We start from the raw sequence: 20773 nt of genomic DNA on the forward strand, positions 1-20773 counted from the left end.
CCCCCCCCAACAGGGTCATATATTTGAACTCTTAGTGACCAGGGAGTGGTACTATTGGAAAGAATTAGAATTATTGGAAGGTGTGGACTTGTCAAAGGAAGTTTGTCATTGGAGGTGAGCTCTGAGGTTTCAAAAGCCTATTCCAAACCCAGGTTCTTGTTCTGTCTCTCTGTCTCTGTCTTTCTCTCTTTCTCCCTCCCTCCCTCCCTTTCAGTTTATGAAACAGGTTGTAGCTCTGAGCTTATGCTCTGGTACCTTGCTTGCATGCTGCCATGCTAATAATGGATTAAACCTCTGAAAACTGTAAGCAAGCCCTTGATTAAACACTTTCTTTCCTAAGAGTTGTCTTCATCATGGTGTCTTTTCACAGCACTAGAACACAGACTAAGATAGGAGGCATACAGGTCCACTGGAAAGAAAGTTGGGACCTGAAAACTACACTTTTTGGGATCTACATCTGTCTTATTTAGGGTTTTATTGCTGTGAAGAGACACCATGACCATGTCAACTCTAATAAAGAAAAACATTTAATTAGGGCTGGCTTATAGTTTTAGAGGTTTAGTCAATTATCATCATGATGGGAAACATTGTGCATCCAGGAAGACATGGTGCTAGAGGAAGACCTAAGAGTTTTACATCCTGATCCACAGGCAGCAGAAAGAGACTAGGAAGAGCTTGGACATAGAAGATCTCAAAGCCTGCCCCAACAGTGATAAACTTCCTCCAACAAGGCCAAACCTCTTCACACTCATTCTCTATGGGCCAAGTATTCATATATATGAGTCTAAGGAGGCCATACCTATTAAAATCACCATAGGCATGATCCCAATTTTGTGAAAAATTATACACAAGAAGAATGTACTAGAAGGAAATACTCTGTGTGGAAAGGTTTAACATATTCCCATTATCCTCTTTGTTTTATCAAATGTCCATATCTATTAGATGTGACTTGGAGAGAAAACTTATTTTAATAAGATACTGACTCAAATAGTAAACCATTACAATAGCAGAACACATTTTTATCCAAGAAAATGAATTATATCAATAATAGCTATTATATATTATATAAATAATAGCTATTTTTCAGTCATATGCAAATATCTTCACAGTGGAATTTCATGTCAAAAGCTAGAGGGTACCAGCTGCTGTGGCTCATGCCTATAATTCGAATGCTTGAGTGTCTGAGTCATGACGATTCCCAGTAGCTTCAGACTGGGCTACATCATAAGTTCCAGGATAGTTTTGACCACATCATTTGGAACCTACCTCAAAAAAAAAAAAAAAAAAAAGGAAAAGAGAGAATTATTTAAAATAAGTATAGAGAATGGTCCATTTATATACATATGAATTAAGTGTATACTCAAAGTCCTGGAAGGTCGATGTATAATTTCCTTTGAATAGTATTGAAATTGGGGTATTTTGAATGAGAATGGCCCTCATAAGCTCATGTATTTGAAGGCTTGTTCACCAGCGGACCTGTTTTGTCAAGGATTAGGAGGTACATCCTCCTATTTAGAGGTGGTGTATTACTAGGCTTTGAGGTTTCAAATACCAACACCAGGCCCAATCTCTCTGTCTTTTTGTATGTGTCTGTCTCTCTTTCTCTCTTCATTCTTCCTTTCCCCCATTGCCTTTCTCCATCTCTCTTTCCTTTCTCTGCCGCCTCCTTGTGGCTCAGATGTGAGCTCTCAGTTACCGCTCCAGCACCATGCCTACCTGCTGCCATGCTCCCTGCCACAATGGTAACGTGCTCACCATCTGAAACTTTAAGCCCCAATTAAATATTTTCTTTTCCATGTTGTCTTGGTTATGACACCCCTTCATAGCAATAAGAAAGTACCTAAGTCGGAAACTAGAGGGCTTATCATTGTTCTTTTAGGTATTTTGAGGATATGTGACTTGTTAAAAAACTGCATCGTCATGGCACTCAGGATTTTCAAAATGTGTAAGGAATATGGCAACAGAAATGTGTATACATAGAACCAGCTTAGAAAACAGACCCAAGTCTCATAGTACTTCTTCTACCTCTGAGATAATTATGGATTTGACAGTTCTCAATTCCAGGCACCTTTTGTTTTTATTACATCTGTATGTATTCCTAGGCACACCATAAAGAAGAATATAAAGCTGTTCTAGCTCTGGGAAGAAGGCATGACATAGCTGTTAAGACTCATAAACATATAGCACCTGTGGTTATCTGCAGAAGCTCAGACCCCATCAACACCCTGTCACAGATGGGGAAGGAGACTGCTGGGGACAGGGAGACATTTTATTCAGTAGCGTAGCCATAATAACTTTCCCATGCTGTAGTAAGTGACTGCCTACTCATGCTTATGCAAGCAACCATAATTCACCTCAGTGGGTCACAAAGACTGAAACGTCGAAGAGACTGGCTGGAAAAGAGATCAATGGGAAGGGGACAAGAGAAGGTAATGAGAAGGAAACTATACTAAAATACATTATGTGCACTTATAAAATTGTCAAAAAGAAAGGAAGATAGGTAGATAGATGGATAGATAGACAGACAGACAGACAGACAGGAATGGTTTGTCTCCTGACAACTTTGAAAACTGGGTTAAAGCTTCCAGAAGTCAGGGTGCATGTGAGGGACTATACCAGCCATGAAGGAGGCCAGAGTTCTACCTATATACTGCTCTGACATGGGCAGAACCAGCTGTGGGTCCTGGGAATTCAAGAAGAGAAGGCTGGTACCCTCCATCTCTCTGAAAGCCTACTCCTCATGACAGAAAAAAGAGAGTTCACAGACTCACTTTTATTTGTAAAAATATGAAAACTAATGTCTTGTTGTAGCCATTTGTGAATTCAAACTGGTCATATTTGTTGACTTAGTTACTGTGATTAAATATGACCAAAAACTTATATAAATAAGTATTTAACTGGGGGCTTGTTTACAGTTTCAAAGACTTAGTCCATAACCATTATGGAGCTGAACAATGGCTGAGAGCTAACCACCAACAAAACCTAATCATCACAGCACAAAATGGCTGGCAAAATGGCTCAGTGGGTAAGGGTGCTTGCTGTCAAGCATGGCAACCAGTGTTTAATTCCTGGGACCAACAAGTTGCCAGATTACAATCTGAGAATTCCAAAGGTCATCCTCTAACTGTCATACCCACACCACACATATCCCTTCCCCAGTAAGTAAATAAAATGTAAAAAATAAAGATACTGAAATGAATAGAATATTTAAGTAAAAGAACAATATGGATGATTCACTAAAGTATGTTCCCAAGAAAATATTATTCAATCATAAAAGGAACAAAATCCTATTTTTAGAAGCACAGATGAAAATAGAACATATCATTTAAGTAAAATATGAAAGACACAGGCAGACTAATATTGTATTCTTTAATATGAAGAAACTATTTAAAAAGATAAGAAAGTAGAAGAGAGCTTACTAGGGATTCAGAACTGTGCTAGTTGGGGGAGAAGAGGGGAGGAGGAGGATGGATATACATGACAGACATATGATGTATGTATGTGGAAGCCTCATACTGAATCCCATTCATCTACATAACTAATATATGTTAAAATAGGTGAACAAATTTAAAAAAAACTACAGTTTTTAATAATATGTTGATGAAAGGAACAAGACAGGAGCCTATCACAAAGGGCCTCTGAAAGACTCTACCCAGCAGGGTATTAAAGTAGATGCTGAGACTCAGCCAAATTTTGGGCAGAGTGCAGGGAATCTTATGAAAGAAGGGGGAGATAGAAAGACCAGGAAGGGTCTGGAGCTCTACAAGAAGAACAACAGAACCGAAAAATCTTAGCCCAGGGGTCTTTTCTGAGACTGATACTCCAACGAAGGACCATTCATAGAGATAACTTAGAACCCCTGAACAGATGTAGCCCGTGGCAGCTCGGTCTCCAAATGGGCTTCCTAGTAAGAGGAACAGGGGCTGTCTCTGACATGAACTCAGTGGCTGGCTCTTTGATCATCTCCCCTGAGGGGGTGGGTAGCCTTACCAGACCACGGAGGAAGACAATGCAGCCATTCTTGATGAGATCTGATAGGCTACAGTCAGACAGAAGGGGAGGAGGAACTTTCCTATAAGTGGACTGGGGAAGGGGCATGGGAGGAGATGAGGGAGAGAGGGCAGGACTGGGAGGGGACAAGGGTGGGGGCTACAGCTGGGATAGAAAGTGAATAAATTGTAATAAATAAAAATTATATTAAAAAGATTAATTAAAAATAATATGTTGGTTAAAGACATCAGGTCTATATGGGGATCAGATGGCACAGATCCTGATATTCTAGGTTTGCTTTGCTGGAATCATTCTTCAAATCAAACTGCTCCCATAATTCACTTTATATAGTAAACTTACTAGCAGATGTGAGAGGCAATAGCAGTCAGTGAAACACCATGATTCTGAGATAGAAACACAGCTGGAAACAGGCAGGTCCCTAAGACAGAGCGTGACCTTTCTAGACTCATTGTCTCTGAGTGGCTGTAGGGTACTTGTGTCCAGGGACTCTGAGCTTGCAGGACTTACAATAATTTTTCTAGTTGAATTAGCATTGACTTTGACCTAGTCAACTAATGGCTGGAGAAGTAACAGACACTGGAGGAGAATCTACTACTGTCTTCTTCTAAATCAATATAGCTTCTTTCTATCTTCTAAATACTGATCCTTATACCCATGGATAAGTGTAGCTCTTACTCCTCACCAAAGCAGCTTCTTTTTTTTTTTTTTTTTTTTTTTTTTTTTTTTTACAGCAGATGGAGGCTAATACAGAGAAACATAATGGGTCAAAATAGGTAAGTGACCCATCCCAACTGGCACATGCCCAACACAACCCCCACACCTACAACTCTTGAGAACACTGTGGAAAAGTGGATGGAAAGACTGTAAGAACCAGAGGACAGTAGTGTAAAATTCTGACTTTTAGACATGTTTTGGATGTTGAACCCAAGAAATCACACTGAATAATGACTGTACCAGTTGACATGCCAGTGGGGATGGCAATACAAATACAGTCAGAAGAAAAGGTAAGGAATCCCAGATGGAGTTGTTGGGGAGATAAGAGGAGTTGGAAAGGAAGAAATAATGTAAGTACAGAGTACTCATGTATAAAATTCTCAAAAAAAAAAAAAACTAATAGAAAGACTTGACCTTGATATTATATAAATAATCTACTTTAAAACTTTAGGAAACAAGACCTTGATGTTTCTGCCCCTAAAAAAATAAATAAATAAATAAAATTATGCTAAAGATCAGAAAATTATTTTTTGTAAGGAAGAGTAAGTGATCTAAGGGCAGAATGTACCTCAATTATTAAAAACTTTCCCTCTTTCAGGCTTCAAAACAACTTCTCCTTAAGAAAGATCAATGCAACACAGAAACAGGCCTTTAATCTACTTACTTGGTCCAAGAGAACTGAACATCACTACATCTGGCTGGTGCCAAACCCTGTGATAAAACTGGCAATAAAAGAAAGCATGAATGTTTGTATGGGCACAGTGAGGAAACATAAATGACTTCTGAACCAATCTGCTCCACATGAATTCATCTCTATAAGAAAAACAAAACGCCAAATGGGTTCACTTTCTACCAGCAGGGCATCAACTCTTCCTTGGAGCCTATGTCATGGAGGTGTCAGGACATGACCGACATTCTTCACAACAGAGGAAGCCCACACTGCTTAGTCTGGGTGGAAGGCAAACCTAGACATCAACTGACACAGAGGAGAGGCCCAACATCTGTCCAGTTGATACTGCGTTTCCTGAGAAGACCTACCACTGGCCATGGATAAACTCCTGTGAACCTGAGAGACTGATTGTTTGAGGCACATCCAAGAAAATATGTACGTGGATACTTCCAAGGAAAGATGAGCAGCCCAGGAACCAGATCCACTTTCTGGGCCTTGCATTCTGAGGAGATGTCATCAGGGCAGGAGCAAGTTGACAAGAACTGATGCTATACTGGCCCACAATCTAAATTACATGCGCTCATGTTGGTATCCAATTCTACTGGTAGAGTTAGGGTCCAGTAAAGGAGAAAACTGAGGATGGCCTCTGTCAATCCTTCTGCCCATCAAACATCTCACTACAGTCCTAGTGAAAGTGCAGACTGAGCTCACAGTTGAGGAAATTACACCTACTGGAATCAAACAGGGGAAAAGTCACCTCCATCCCTGACCCTACAAGGGCTGCCATGACTGCAATGACTAGGAACTGAATTACCACCTGTTTAGGTTGAAATGAAAAATCCTTACTCATTTGGTTTTTATTAGCAATTAGAGATAGTGAGATAAAAACATAACTTTATACTTAAAACTATTTAAATCTGTTAATTCCTCATGGTCTGCATGTCTGACTAAAGAACCAGGCATGAGTAAATACCAAGCTACAGGTTTTCAGAAGCAATTGTGTTAGGCAAGACAGGAGCTCAGTTTCAGCCTCATCTCCATCTCCACAAAGTAATGAGAGAGCTCAATCACATCTTCAAGGCATCCAGAGCCATGCTGAGATGGGGAGTTCATAGCCTGAGCCTGTTGTAGCTAGCTGTGTGAATCTGGGCGAGCCAATGAAGTTTACTGAGCCTATTTGAGAGAGAAAGAGAGAGAGAGAGAGAGAGAAAGAGAGAGAGAGAGAGAGAGAGAGAAAGAGGTGTGTGTGTGTGTGTGTGTGTGTGTGTGTGTGTGTGTGTTTGTCCAGAGCAATCTTTAAAGTAGATTGTGGCTCATCTAAGAAAAGATGATTTCTCCAGAAACCAGACCTTTGTAAGTTATTTACGAACTTCTTATAAGACAGAAGGGTTATACATGTTTTAGCATAGATGATATGTAAAATACATGTAATAGCTTATGAAAGACTGGAATTAGTATGAGGAGGTATGGTGTTAGTATGATTCCTCAAGAACACAGACTTTGGAAACACAGACTGTGTTGAAAGGGTGCAGAGAAAGCTGCTGCAGAGTGCCAGCTGTATAAGCATGTAGACTGGAGTTCAATTCCCAATACACATACAAAAAACTAGGTGTGGTGGCATGGTGTACTCATCCAAGCCCTGGGAAGATGGAGATAGTTCAATGCATTATGATCACTGACCAGGCAGGCAGCCTAGCACAATCTATGAGTCCCAGGTCCCAGTGAGACAGCCTATGTCAGTAGGTCGATGTCTTCTTTGGGGGAGCCTCTAAGTTTGACCTCTGGCTTCTATATGCACCCACGTCCCAACAAACAAGTGTGTTAGATGCCAGCCCTGAAGACTTAAACACCTGAAAATTGTGACGACCCCAGAACTCAGGAATCTGAACCTCTAACTGGGATGTAGCATTCAGTGCCTTTCAGTCATGAGTTTAGGAAACTAATCACAGCATTTTTAAAATAGCTATACTAGTGAAATATCATGTACTTGTAGGTGCCACATATATATTTCTATCACAGTATATATGTAGCCAAAGTCTCAGAGTGTTTCTGTCTCATTCACATGAAATTCTGGAAGCTATTAACTCAGTGCCTAAGCCTTCTCATTTGAGACTCAGTTAAGAAACATATGTGTCATTATATCACAAATTTGTCATTTTTACTGTTTTGAACTGTATTTTATGAATTGGTTTTCTTTGTAATTCTATATATTTTAGTTCATGAATTTTAAGATCTTATTTTGGGAAGAAGTCCAAGCTTTTTTTTTTTTTTTTTTTTTTTTTTTTATATTTTTTAAAGGTTTTTTTGGGGAAAAAAGCCAATTTTTTTTTTTTTTTTTTTTTTTTTTTAACAGATTGCTAACAGGGTCCAAGGCACAGAAAAGGCTAACGGGTGCTATTACTTCAAATGCACATGGAAGTACCATAAGGACTAATGGCACAGCCAAGTCCACCGCTGAGTGCCACATACAGTAGGTGTTCAGGGAGTGGTCACTGCTAAGAAGACTGGGGTGGGCACAAATTCTTCTGCACAATGCATCTCACCCCGTAAACACCACCATTTCGGTACACCCACAAGGAGCTGCTTAGTGCTGCTTCGTGGCTCACTCTCCTCATTTGCTGGTGGCCTTGCATGTTGCTGGATAGCACATCTATGTGGAGATCCACTCTGACTTCTGCAGCTAGGAAGCAGCTGTGCATAGCCTGGCGGTGAGTGACTCCAGGGAAGCGCCTGCACTGTGGCTGAGGACAGGAAGGCCTCACAGGGACAGGGAGCTCATTTAGCTGTATTGCTCTTGAGCCAATGACCAAGGTCTTGGCCATGGTGGAGGAAATGAGAGCAAGTTATTTAGAGGCTGGGACACAGAGCTGATCTAAAGCTTGCCTGTGAAAAGGCCTTCAAAGGCAGGACCAGGCTTTAGGCTAAGCATAATGAGCCTCAATGTGAGAAAATTAAGTAATGTTTCAAATTGAGTCCCAAATCAACAGTCTCAGCAATATGAGCAAAGTCTGCAAATGGAATGCACCAGAGCTACAGAGGAAGATTCATGGTCTTCTTAATTAACTTCGAGGTGCTGCACATAAGGGGAACACGATAAATCAAGTAGATTACTGCCAGCGATCTGAATTTCCAAATGAAATAAGAGAGGTATAGCACCTTGAGTCATTTCATAAATGTGTATGGTGGGGGTTGAGGGGGATCACCAAGGTCATCTCCTATGCTGTAATTTGCCACTCAGTGATTTAGCTTTATACCACATGCCAAGGATTTGCCATATACTCAGGTGTGAAACAGCAGGAAACAAAGATGAGTGAAACATGATGGGAGGAAAACAGAATTCACACACACACACACATACACAGATCGGCATATCTGCGTTCATCTAAATCATACTGCATACCCACTATGCCACAGCATTCTAAGGATGTAGTGATGACGGTGATGCAGAAAGCCTGGACCCTGTGAGGTTCACAAGTTAGAAGGGGAAGCAGGGACTTAACACACCATCAAATAAACCAAGGATTCTAGGCAGCAAGAAGTACTATGAAAAATGATGAGGTAAAATGAGGGTTCAAGGCTGGCAGACAAAAGGATCAGGGTTGCAGTGTAGGGGACACCTCACCAGATGTAGAAAAGAAGGAAGTAGTAGCACGTGTACACTCTGGTCAAAGACTGTTTCAGCAGATGGGCCAGCAAGGACCGCGGCCTTTGAGTGGGCAAGAGCTTGGTGTATTCTAGGCACAGAAGGTGCAGCTGGTGCTAAGAGGTGAGGCTGGAACAATGGGAGGCAGTCCCGATCCCAGCAGCCCTTTGATCATGATAATGAGTTTTGCTTTAACTCTAAATGTGATAGGTCAGAGAGAAAGCTGACTTAGGCAGAAATACTTGCAAAGAAACACTGGTTGTGAGCCTAGCCTTTAAAGGCTGAGCCATAGCCAAATTTTGGGCAGAGTGCAGGAAATCTTATAAAAGAAGGGGGAGATAGAAAGACCTGGAGAGGACAGGAGCTCCACAAGAAGAGCAACAGAACCAAAAAAATCTGGGCCCAGGGGTCTTTTCTGAGACTGATACTCCAACCAAGGACCTTGCATGGAGATAACCTAGAACCCCTGCACAGATGTAGCCCATGACAGCTCAGTGTCCAAGTGGGTTTCCTAGTAAGGGGAACAGGAACTGTTTCTGACATGAACTCAGTGGCTGGCTCTTTGATCAGCTCCCCCCTGAGGCATGATAGCCTTACCAGGCCACAGAGGAAGACAATCCAGACCTGATAGTCTAGGGTCAGATGAAAGGGGAGAAGGACCTCCCCTAACAGTGGACTGGGGGATGGGATGAGATGGGAAGAAAAGAGGGAGGGAGGGTGGGATTGGGAGGGGAGGAGGAAGGGGGCTACAGCTGTGATACCAAGTGAATAAATTGTAATAGAAAATAAAAGAATATAACTGAAAAAAAAAAGAATAAACAGTGGTTAGCCTATTAGCCAATGATTAGTCCCTATTGTGGCTTTATTAGTGGTAAAGGACACAAGATAACATCCTAACAAGGCTGACATTGACCTAAATAGACTAACACTACATATTTACATCTTAGAACGTAACTTAAAATGCACTGAATCGATCTATAATGATCTAGAAGGATATTAAAGAAAAACAAAAGAGAATTGTACATGTGTGCCAGCTACATGTCTCCATTATAAACATTTCAGCTTCTTTCCTGGAGCTGCTTGCCTACACACATGTCTACATATAGGGAGAATACGGATAAAACTGAATGGCTCCCCATGGATTTTTTACATTTATTTACTTGGTGTGTTACTTTTGGTAGAAGACTGAGAAGCTATTATTCTCAAGTGTATCGTATACAATTTAATTTTTTTTTTACATTATTTAGTGCCCATAGTGAATTATGTCAATGCTATGATTTTGGAAAAGAAACTTGACCAATAGCATAAATAATTTCTGGAGGCTGGGGACCCTTTAAAAATAGGTTGCAATGTGTCTGGATGAACAATGTTATCAAGGCCAGAGCACAGAGAGAAAGGACACAAGCAGAGGGCAAAACATGGACAGCTTCTCTACATGGGGATGGCAGATGGACCCTTTCACAGCTCTTCTGATGGTAACTGTAGGTCGTAAGGAGAATGGCAGAAGGAAGGGGCTTAGGGAGTTCTTCAGTCCAAAACAGCAGGTTATAAGCAGGGAGTAGCAGGAGAGGCAGATGAAGTGGACACAAATGTTATACCAGGGAAACCTGAGGACTTGAAAAAAATGGGCTGAAGGAAAGAAATAGAAGATGGCTTTCTAGAGACTAGAAAAACTACGTGTTTTCTAGACTATTTGGTGGGCAGACACCACTGAACAATGTTATTAAGAGGCCATTTTAGAGAACAGTGACATAAAGGGAAGGCACTGGGTAGTGCAACCTTCCTAAAATGTTCCTGTGGCCACAGAAGTGTGGAATTTAGAAATGAGAATTTGAAAAAATGGGACAGAGGAGTCAGGGAATCCTCTTCAGATGACAGCTAAGGTCAAGGAATATAACAAATACAGTCAGGGAAGGAAAATACAAGTGACTAATACAGAGAAAGCCAGAATTCACAGAGCTCAGGGAAGTCACTATTTGTGTGGCAAAGAGGGAAAAGCGACCAACAGAACTATTTAACAGTTGAAAAAACAAAAACGATTTATTATTTATTATTTATGTCAGTGTCTCATGCAGCCTGGCTACCACAAACTTGCTATATAATCAACAACAACAACAACAACAAAAAAGGTTTCAAAACCAAAGGTAGCATCATCAGTGTAAGCAGGGTAGGGTCTGAAGAAAGAGGCCGTATTTATCTATATAGGAAAAAAGACAGAAGTAGGGGAAGAATTCTTAGGCTAGACACCTTACAATGCATGTGGCATGACTAAATGGAGCCAAGGAGAAGGAGTCCAAAGCTTCAGAGAGGAGATGGATGTGTATGCTGGCCATGTTGATAGCTCTGAAGAAAGAATGAAAAGAACATGGATAGAAGATCTGGGTGAAATTGGAAGTGAAAACAGGCATTCAGATAAAACACAGAAATGGGAGGCAAAGCTGCTCCGTGGAAGGGAGCGGAGCCACGGTCGTCGTTCCTTGCTGGCCTACCCTGGTCCAGTCATTGGAATCTCAGTTTCACTTCTGAGGTTTGATGAGAATGGCGCAGGGCTGAGAGACGAGTGTGTGCTCCTGGGACCCGGCATGAAGTGGAACACCTTTGCCTGGATCCAGTAAGGGTGTGGGTTTGGGTGTGTGTCGTGTCGTCTTTCCAGACGGTTTAGTACCTCCTGCCAAGCCTGACAGCTTGCGTTCAGTTCCTCCAGACCCACGTACTGGAAGGAGCGAACAGACTCCCAGGAATATCTCCACACATACACACACAAAGTTAAAAATAAAATTAAAAATCAGTAAAGATAAAAACAAAAACAAAAACAAAAACAAAAACACAGAAATGGCCTCTATTCAGTTAGTTAGCTGAGATTACATGCCGATGAGGGGACAGGGAATTCATTTGGGAATTTCAGCATTCTGGAAACATTAGAAGCTGAGTGTGTTCACCTGAGTAAGTTGTAATAGAAAGAAAAATAATATGAGACAATGTGGAAGGTACAGCTGAGGCTGGATAGCCTGTCTTTGCCATGGGCAGAGTCACAATGTCATGGGCTTTTCTGGAGTAAGCCCCAGTTAGCGGCATGCAGAGTGGTGTATGTGAGTTTTAGCCGAGTCTGAGGACTGAATGGTGGATTAGAGCTGCTCCCCAGAGGCCATCCTGAGCGTGGAGGCACATCAAGGCAAGAAGGGCTGAGATTACTTCTGAGACCAGTGGGGCAGCATGGACGCCACAAAAAGGAGCAGCATGGGAGAATGTCAATGGGGAAATTATTTAGGGGAAAGACCCGGAAAGGGCAAGGAAACCACGAGGAAAGCCAAGCTTGTTTCTAGATGGTTCTTAGCAACAATGCATTGTTTTGAAAAGAAAAAAAATCCAATCTCAAAAAAATATTAAAAATAAGAAAAAACCAGAACTAGACTCAAAGATATGTATGATTAGTCAGAAATGATGAGTAAACAAAGACTAAAAATACACTGGCCTGAGGTAAGGTGAGGTGAGAGCAATGGCTGCCCCAGGAACGAGCTTCCATCTCTGTAGGAAAGAGGCCCATCCTAGAATGTGTACCATCTGCCCAACTCTACAGATTCTCTTTCCCACAGTGTGCTTTCTGCCAGCAATACAACTACATTTTGTTGGAGCACACCAAAACACCAGAGAGGGCTCTCTTTTCAGCTTCCCGTTGTCCCACACGAATATACGGCCCTTGCAGGGTACAGTAAGCAGGCCAGGTTGAGAGAGAGAGACATTACAGGGGAAAGTTGGCAAGCAGCCACCTCAGCTTTGTTTCAATGGATGTCCATAAAACATGGGCTAAGAAAATGGTAGCTCAATGTCTGGCATTTGAGACCTAACAGCATGTAACATGTTTATGGCATGCATTAGGCCACAAACTTCAGTCTGGGACTGGGGCACACACCACAGACTTCAGATCTGGTAGACAAAGGAGGGAACTCGGGAAGCATGGTTTGTAGTGTAATAAATATGACTGCCCTTAGAAGACTATAAACAGGTGGTTTTATGAAAAAAGAAACCTGTGCACTTAGATTTAGAAATCAAATGTTTCAGTCTTGTTTGAATGAATAAGTGCAAGCTTCGCTAATTATAGCGTGTTCTACAAGGCCATGACTGACTATAACCTGGCAAAAATTAGCCAACTGAAAAAGCAAGAGTGAAAGGTGGGAGTATTAGATGAGGTTTTGGAGTGAGGAGAAAAGTGGCAAAAAGGAAGAAAGTCTCATTAAACAGTTTACATTCTAGTAGAAAAAGAAATCAAAACAAAGAATCCAGACTTATTTTATTTTTATTCAAAACAAGCTCTTATTCAGCGTATTTTTACTCGGAGTCCTTGAGCACATGCTGATAGTACTTCTTTCATCCACACAATAGTTAGACCTCTCAGCCAGGGTCCCTACTGAGGTCTCTTTCTCTTATCTCAGGGAAAATTTCACGTCTAGTGATTTCTTACTGAACACTGGATGCTGTGATACTGAACATTACCATGAAAACAGCTGCATTTTGCTTTAGCAGGTAGTTCAATTTTAGGTCAATCATGCTGAACTCATACAGATTTTATATTTGATTAGGCCAAATCTGTAGATACCCCAACTGTATCCAAAGACCATCTAACTTACTCTGCCTCCTCTGGGGGGTCTTATGAAATCTTGGCTTCAGAAACAATTTTTCCTAGAACAAAGTATTTATTTCTAGGCTGAGACCTTTCGGTTATCAGTAAAACTATTATAGAGTATTAACATGTTTCCCTGCTGATCCAGCTGGGAAACAATGTGGTCCTCCTTCCAGTCTCACCCCTGTAGGGGCTGCTTACCCTGATCATGTGCAGTCTATTTAGTGCTGGTTTAAACAAGATGACCTATATGGGTTTGGATGATTGAATACTTGTTCTCTCTTTGGTGATGCTTTTTGGGTAGGTTTAGGAGGTGTGACCTTAATGGAGGAGGTGTGTCATTGGGAGCAAACAAGAGGCTATTCCCACTTCTCTTTTTCTCTGCTTTGAGTTTTCAATAAAGATATAAGCCCTCAACTTCCTGCCACCTGTTGCCTCTGCTCACCATCTGAACTATAAGCCCAAACAAACCCTTTCTTCTGTAAGCTGCTGTGGTCATGGTGGTATATTATGGCAACAATTGGAAAGTAACAATACATACCCTCATGCACACTGTTAGAAAGTCTGTAGCAGCTCTCTTGTCTGCAGCCATCTTCTCTGCCAGCCTGAGTGCACATATATAAACCTAAGCACACACAGGAACCACAGCACCCATAGCTCTAACTTCAGTTTTAATGTCTGGCTGCTCAGTTCCAAGGAGCTGCTACGCTCTGTTTAGGCCTCACTGGTCACACTATAGTAAGTGGTGTCAGATGACTGTGGGCACCAACCCCTCAAGCTTCCCTTCTCTCAGGGACCAGTCTTGAACTATCTTCTGTCCACAGCCTGAAAAACATTATCTCATATAGTTTCTCTAGTTATGGAGAGACAAGTAGTGATAGCCATTGCTTAGTGCATTTTTATGTTGCAATGCTGAGTTGAAGAATACACTTTTCATTTTTTCCTAAAGGTCTTTTTATGAACATGGACAGTTTTTACAGAAGCATTCTTACAGTTCTCAGAATCATGTATTCACTCACTCATTACCCATAAGAAAATCTGTACATTACTTCAATAAAAAGTACTGTGTGGGCACAGTGGCACACACCTTTAATCCCAGTACTCAGGAGGTGGAGGAATGCAGATCTCTATGAGTTCAAGGCCAGCCTAATCTATAGAGTGAGTTCTAGGACAGCAAAGGCTGTTACACAAATAAACCCTGTCTTGAAAAAACAAAACAAAACAAAAAACGAAACAAAAAATTACTGAGGGTCAACAATGTGTTTAGCATTGTCCTGGAGGCTGGGAAATGAAAATGTCCCTGCAATCATGAAGGGTATTTCATGGTATCAGTTGCTCTGGCCTCCTCCAAAGCTATACTCTCTCTTCTGTCATCTCTTCCATTACTGCCCCGGTAAGAGAAGTGACAAGGCCTTTTGCTTATATAGCAATACTATGCCACGGGTGCTGACATTTGTTTCACTTGAATACAGCAATGAAGGAATTACTAGAGTTGAGGGGAAATGGGCAGAAGCATGCCATCCCTGTCACGCAGCTCATGAACAGCAAACAGGACCCTGAGATGAACAGTCTGACTTTACATCATGTCTACATGAGGGAAAGGAAAGAAAACTCATGGGAACCACTGGTAATTCTCGAGCATAAAAATTAGAAGGTGATTTAGTGAGTGTGTTTGGGCACAATTTTGTCTTCTTTTTCTCTAGCTGATCATGAGGAAAAAAGGCAGTTTTACATTTTAAATTAGAAAAAGAACAGAAATCCATTCTCTATAAAAATCTCCTTCCTTGGGGAAACTGGGGGCGGGGGTAGAAGTGATATTATCTTAGCAACCTCAAATGATGTTTTCAGAACACTAATTTCCATTAGGTGCCTCGAGAAAAAGCACCCAGAAACCTCATCAGAATTATATCATCCCACTTGGAGACTTAACATGGACATTGGGCACAGAGAAAGAGGATATGATATGCCCTGATACACGTAAATCTTTGAATTGAAAAAGGGAATCATTTGCAACCATCAGGCCTTGAACTTGTCATCCTCCTGCCTCAGCTTCGCAGTTGCTGGGGTTCACAGGTGTGTAACATCACACCGTTTAGTAATCTACTTTACTCAAGCTCCCCAACATTAAAGCCCACAGTACCCTCCTATGAATAAATGGCCATGTGGGAGGGCTCTTGAATCACTCTTGAAATTAATGTTCTAGGAAAAACTGTGATTGAACTTTCACAGTGAACATTAAACCAAATTAAAATCATTCTTAGCGGTCGAACCTACAGCTCACTGTACCAAGAGTTAAGGTGAGTCCTGCTAAGAGACTCAGAGCTGTGAAATAGTTAGATATTAAACTTTTATTCAGCAGTAAATGATAAGAATGAAGCACTGACAGAGTTAATTTGCAGTCACACACGGTGAATCTCTACATCCTACACCAAATGCTGTATGTATTTAAAATTTAAATAGATTTTAAAATTCCAATTTATCTTTTAATTTTTTTTTTTTTTTTTTGAGACAGGGTTTCTTTCTCTGTGCAGCTTGGCTTCCTGGACTCACTTTGTAGACCAGGCTGGCCTTGAACTCACAGAGCTCCACCTGCCTCTGCCTCTCTGAGTGCTGGGATTAAAAGCGTGTTGGGCAATTTATATTATCTTAATAAAAATATTCAGTAGAGAACACAGACTAATTGACAACCTTGGCCATGTATGCTATTACATTTTTAATGCTATCTCTGATACTTATTTCTGGAGAGTCACACGTGATTAAAAAGCTACCATGTAGCCTGGTGTTGTGGCAAATACCTTTAATCTCAGCACTCGGAGGCAGAGGCAGGTGGAGCTCTGTGAATTCAAGGCCAGCCTGATCTACGGCGTGAGTTCTGGGACAGCCAGGGCTACATAGTGAGACCTTGTCTTGAAAAAGCCAAAAGTTACCATGTCTCCTTAAGGCAGCTACTGAACTTGTCGGATAATAACTCGAAGAAATATCCAGGGGCAGCACACACTCGTCAGTAAGCTTTGGATGGAGGTTCACCTGCTTTCCCCAGCAGCTTCCCATCCCTGCCTCTTGAGTGAATAATGGTGGAGATGGTTACTGTCTCGGCCCCTAGTTTCCTGTTGGCTGCAGAGCCCAGCTGCCCACCCCACTGGAGCCGACAGCCAGTATGTTGAGATTTACTTCTTATGCTCACACTAACTCCAACTTTGTGATATAGCAGTTCCTTACAAAGGAATTCACAGACACCTCTCTTATAGGGGTTAGCTTCTACAGTCTCTGTTGTTCTCTCTGAACAGACTGCTGACATGCTGTTATACTGTTGACAGCAACTGCTCCATATTATTTTATATCTTTGTCCTTTCTGACCATGTTTCCTATTTTGAATTTGCAACATTATTACTCAAAATTCTTCTTTTTTCTTCACTGAGTACTTAACTCTCTGATATCCCAATAAATGTGGCTGCATGATGGTTAGATTCTGGAGCCTCCTGCACAGGTTTGAACCCAAGTCTCCCCAGGGTACTATCATCTATCTTTTAAAAATTACATTTATTTGCTTGCAAATTCATTTATCTCCCCCTCCCCGTGTGTGTGTGTGTGTGTGTGTTTGTGTGTGTGTGTGTGTGTGTGTGTGTGTGTGTGTGTGTGTGTAAGGGCCATGTTGCATGCCTGGGGATTAGAGGACAACTTGGAAGAGTCAGTTCTCTTCTTCCACCATGTGGCCTGGGGATTGAATTCAGGACATCAGACTTGGTGGCAAGCACCTCTACCTTTTGACTTACATCACTAACCCTTATTTGTATTTTTCTTTTTCTCATGTATGCACTATAAGGTTTTCCAGGTCCTACACGACACAGAGTATTGCAGCAAGCTGAATGAAAAATCCCAAATCCACATAGTCCCCATGAAGCAGTCCATTACCTAGAACCATTTGAAAATGGTTCTACCTTGAAAGGTAGTTAAGGATTTTCTTTCTACCTACAAAGGTCTATTATACTTTTTATATTATGTAAAAAGGGTACAACAATTTAAAATATGTAAAACATAGAAGAGGTTTTTATGCAATTGCTTTCTTCTTTTTAAACAATACAAAGGGGAAACTCCACACCAAGAATCATAACTCTCCACTGGTCAGTGTTATTGCAAAAGAAAGTTTCACCTTCAAATTTGAGAGAGCCATATGTTTATTAGGGGGTGCCAACAAATATCCCAACAGTGAAATACTATTTTCCTTTCTCCCCACCTTCAATAGAATTAGTATTTATTTTCTTCTGAGATTTAAGAAAAAATAAACTTATTTGATCAGCATCAATTAAGTGACTAATTAACGTGTGTGTGTGTGTGTGTGTGTGTGTGTGTGTGTGTGTGTGTGTGTTAGGTTGGACTTCAACTTTAGGTGTTGTTCTCGAGGAGCTATCCACTTTGTTCTTGGAGACAGAGTCTTTCAGTGGTCTGAAACTCACCAAATGAGGGCCAGGAATTCCCCTCTTTCCACTGAGTTTTAAGTGATGGGACTGCAAGTGTGCACATCCATGCTCGCTTCTTTAAATGAGTTTTAGGGATTGACCTCAGGTCCTTGTGCTTGCAAGGCGCTTGACTGATTTACTGATTTAGACATCTCCCTAACCTTCACCTTTATTTTATATATATATGCGTAACAGTCATCTCTTGGACCAGGAATGGTAGCATAAGCATATAATTTCAACTCTCAAGGACAGAGGAAGACTGCTTCAAGTTCTAGGACAGTTTGGCTTAGATTTCAAGTTCCATAAGCTGCATAACAAATCCTTTATCAAAAACAAAAACAAAGCCAAACAAACAAACAAACTAGAACCAGAAAATAAAATAACAAAAACAAAGAAAGAAAAAGAGAAGTCTAACTTTCTGCCACAGTCAGGATATTGCTGCCAGGTCGGAATTTCTTCCTCCATCAGCAGTGGCTTTGTCTAAAATCTGGCACCGCTCTCCTTAAGGCCTCAAAGACTCAACCTGCTCTTCTTTGCATTGGCCAGGTCTGCAGCTCTCAATGGTTTGAACCTCTTCCCCGCACTCCCTTCTAGGTTTTTATTTACTCCCTATAAACAAATAACTAGAGTGCCTACTACATGAGGACCACTAAGTCCCAAACACAGCTCAGACCCACTAAAGGTCTTTTGTTTAGGGTGGATAACCTGGCAAGCTTACACATACTTCCTTCCCAGAGGGGTCACTAGTAAGCTTAGCCTGCTAGAGATGTCTGCTCCTTTAGATCAGAACTGTCAACATAAGTAGGCTCATCTAGTATAGAGTTCTATGAACATATAACTAAAGATTTTCAGCTCTCTTATTAAGTATTGGAAATAGTATAGGATCTGTGAAAAACTCAGGCATCTTTATATAATCTAACATAATCTGAAGGTATTCCGGCAACATATTGAAAATATAGGTGATGAAAGTCTAGAGACATTTTATTCTACTCTTTGGAAAGCCTGATGAGCAGGAAATAAAAAAATGACATGCATTCAGATGGATAAATTTTATGGATAAATTCCTTTGAAAACATGCTTTATTGTAAGCACTTGGAGCCGAGAACAGGTGAGTAGTTCACAGCTAAATCAGGGCAGGAAGTGACTACGGTTCCTAAAAGGATACTGAAATGAAGAGTGCAGATAATTCATTGGCGGATTTCCTCTCCAGACTCTGGTCCACATTCTGGCACCAAGAGACTGGAAAGGGACAGCCAATAGAAATCCACACACTGAATTATGGGCAGAGAATTCTCATTTTTATTAAAAACTAATTTTGCTCTCACTTTCTCCACTCTGCTTTGAGAGTGTGTTTTCTTAACCCAAATGTGACTTTGAGTTCCCGTCCCCAAATAACTGTCTCTTTAATTATTTGAGTTGGCTAAAACACTAAGTCTTCTTTTAGGTTTGATATTCAAACACAAAACAGTTCTCTAAAGTTAGGCTCAGAATCAATTTGAGTGAAAACTCATGTTACCCTACACATATGAGGGCAGCTGCTGACAGTCTTTCTACTAAAAGATGAGCTGCTACAAAATGACTTTCTGAAATTAAATGATTTCAGTTTGTTAAATTCCAATATATTCTGATATTCCAACTATGTTTTGAATTCATAAAAAGTACCTTTCACCCCAAGATTTAAAAGGTTCACTCAAACATAAATCCACTAATCTCTCACACTGCCCTATGAAGTAAAAAGAACATATTCTAACTCCGCATACAAAATACTTAGAAAATGAGCTTATAAATCAGCCGTGTTTTCAGACATATGCATAGTGGGTTGCAATCTATATCCGTCAACAGGGAAATGAGATCTGCCCATGGAGGTTGCCTTACAGTGAGCTCATCTGCAGATTTTTACACTGAAAGCATTTACTCTGGGAAAAAGACACATGTAAAGAACAACGCAGCAGCACACAGCAGCTGTCCTGGAGTGGCTTACCTATTAATGTAACTGAGGGCAACATAGGTCGGCTGCTGCAGTTCTTGCTTTTCTAAAACACGTGGATCGGTATCTGCAAGAAAACACAATCACACATATGTTCAGTTTTTTTTTTTTTAACATCAGAATATATGAGGCTCCCTAATATAAAGTAACAGAGGGTAAAAAGAGAAAATATTAATTTAGAATAGGAAACCTCAGTCCACAAAACAGTGATTTGTTCACTCATTCATAAAAACAAGATATTACATTGCTTTTCAAGAAATTTCAAACATCAACAGTGATAAAATGCCCATCTGTCACACAATCTCTTGCACAACCCCCTCATAAATATTGGTTTTTCACTGCGTACAGTTACAATGCTGGCATGGTTTTCGCTGGTTAATCGGCCTATGAAAGAAAGCCTCTGTTAATTATGCTCACTTCAATACTGGAACAAATTAGTTTACATTGAAAAGCTCCATCAATTTGAAAATCTATGGAGTATTGTTCTTGTTCACTGAACACTTCTGAGTCCAGATTCACATTCTGGAGGGCTCTTCTTTTGGAATGTATAATGAACTGATTATAGCTTTTCTAAACTCTTAATCAGAAATTCTCTCAGTGCTTCAGAGCCAACAAACAGCACATTCACGAGTGGTTTTCCCCTCTGAGGGGCAGAAAGCTACGCCACAGCAAC

General features: G+C 40.9%; 1 protein-coding gene across 1 annotated transcript in view; it reads right to left on the reverse strand.

Moving 5' to 3' along the window:
- The window catches only part of Jazf1 (JAZF zinc finger 1), a 112533-nt gene extending 92372 nt beyond the window's left edge, over positions 1 to 20161 (reverse strand). Inside the window, exon 1 of the mRNA XM_055611795.1 lies at positions 20095 to 20161. The gene's annotated coding sequence lies outside the window, so the exon portion shown is untranslated. The remainder of the gene's footprint in view (positions 1 to 20094) is intronic.
- Positions 20162 to 20773: the final 612 nt, after the last annotated feature.

Source organism: Psammomys obesus, unplaced genomic scaffold (assembly GCF_907164565.1).
Source record: "Psammomys obesus unplaced genomic scaffold, mPsaObe1.curated_primary_1811, whole genome shotgun sequence".
Classification (NCBI taxonomy): Eukaryota; Metazoa; Chordata; class Mammalia; order Rodentia; family Muridae; genus Psammomys; species Psammomys obesus.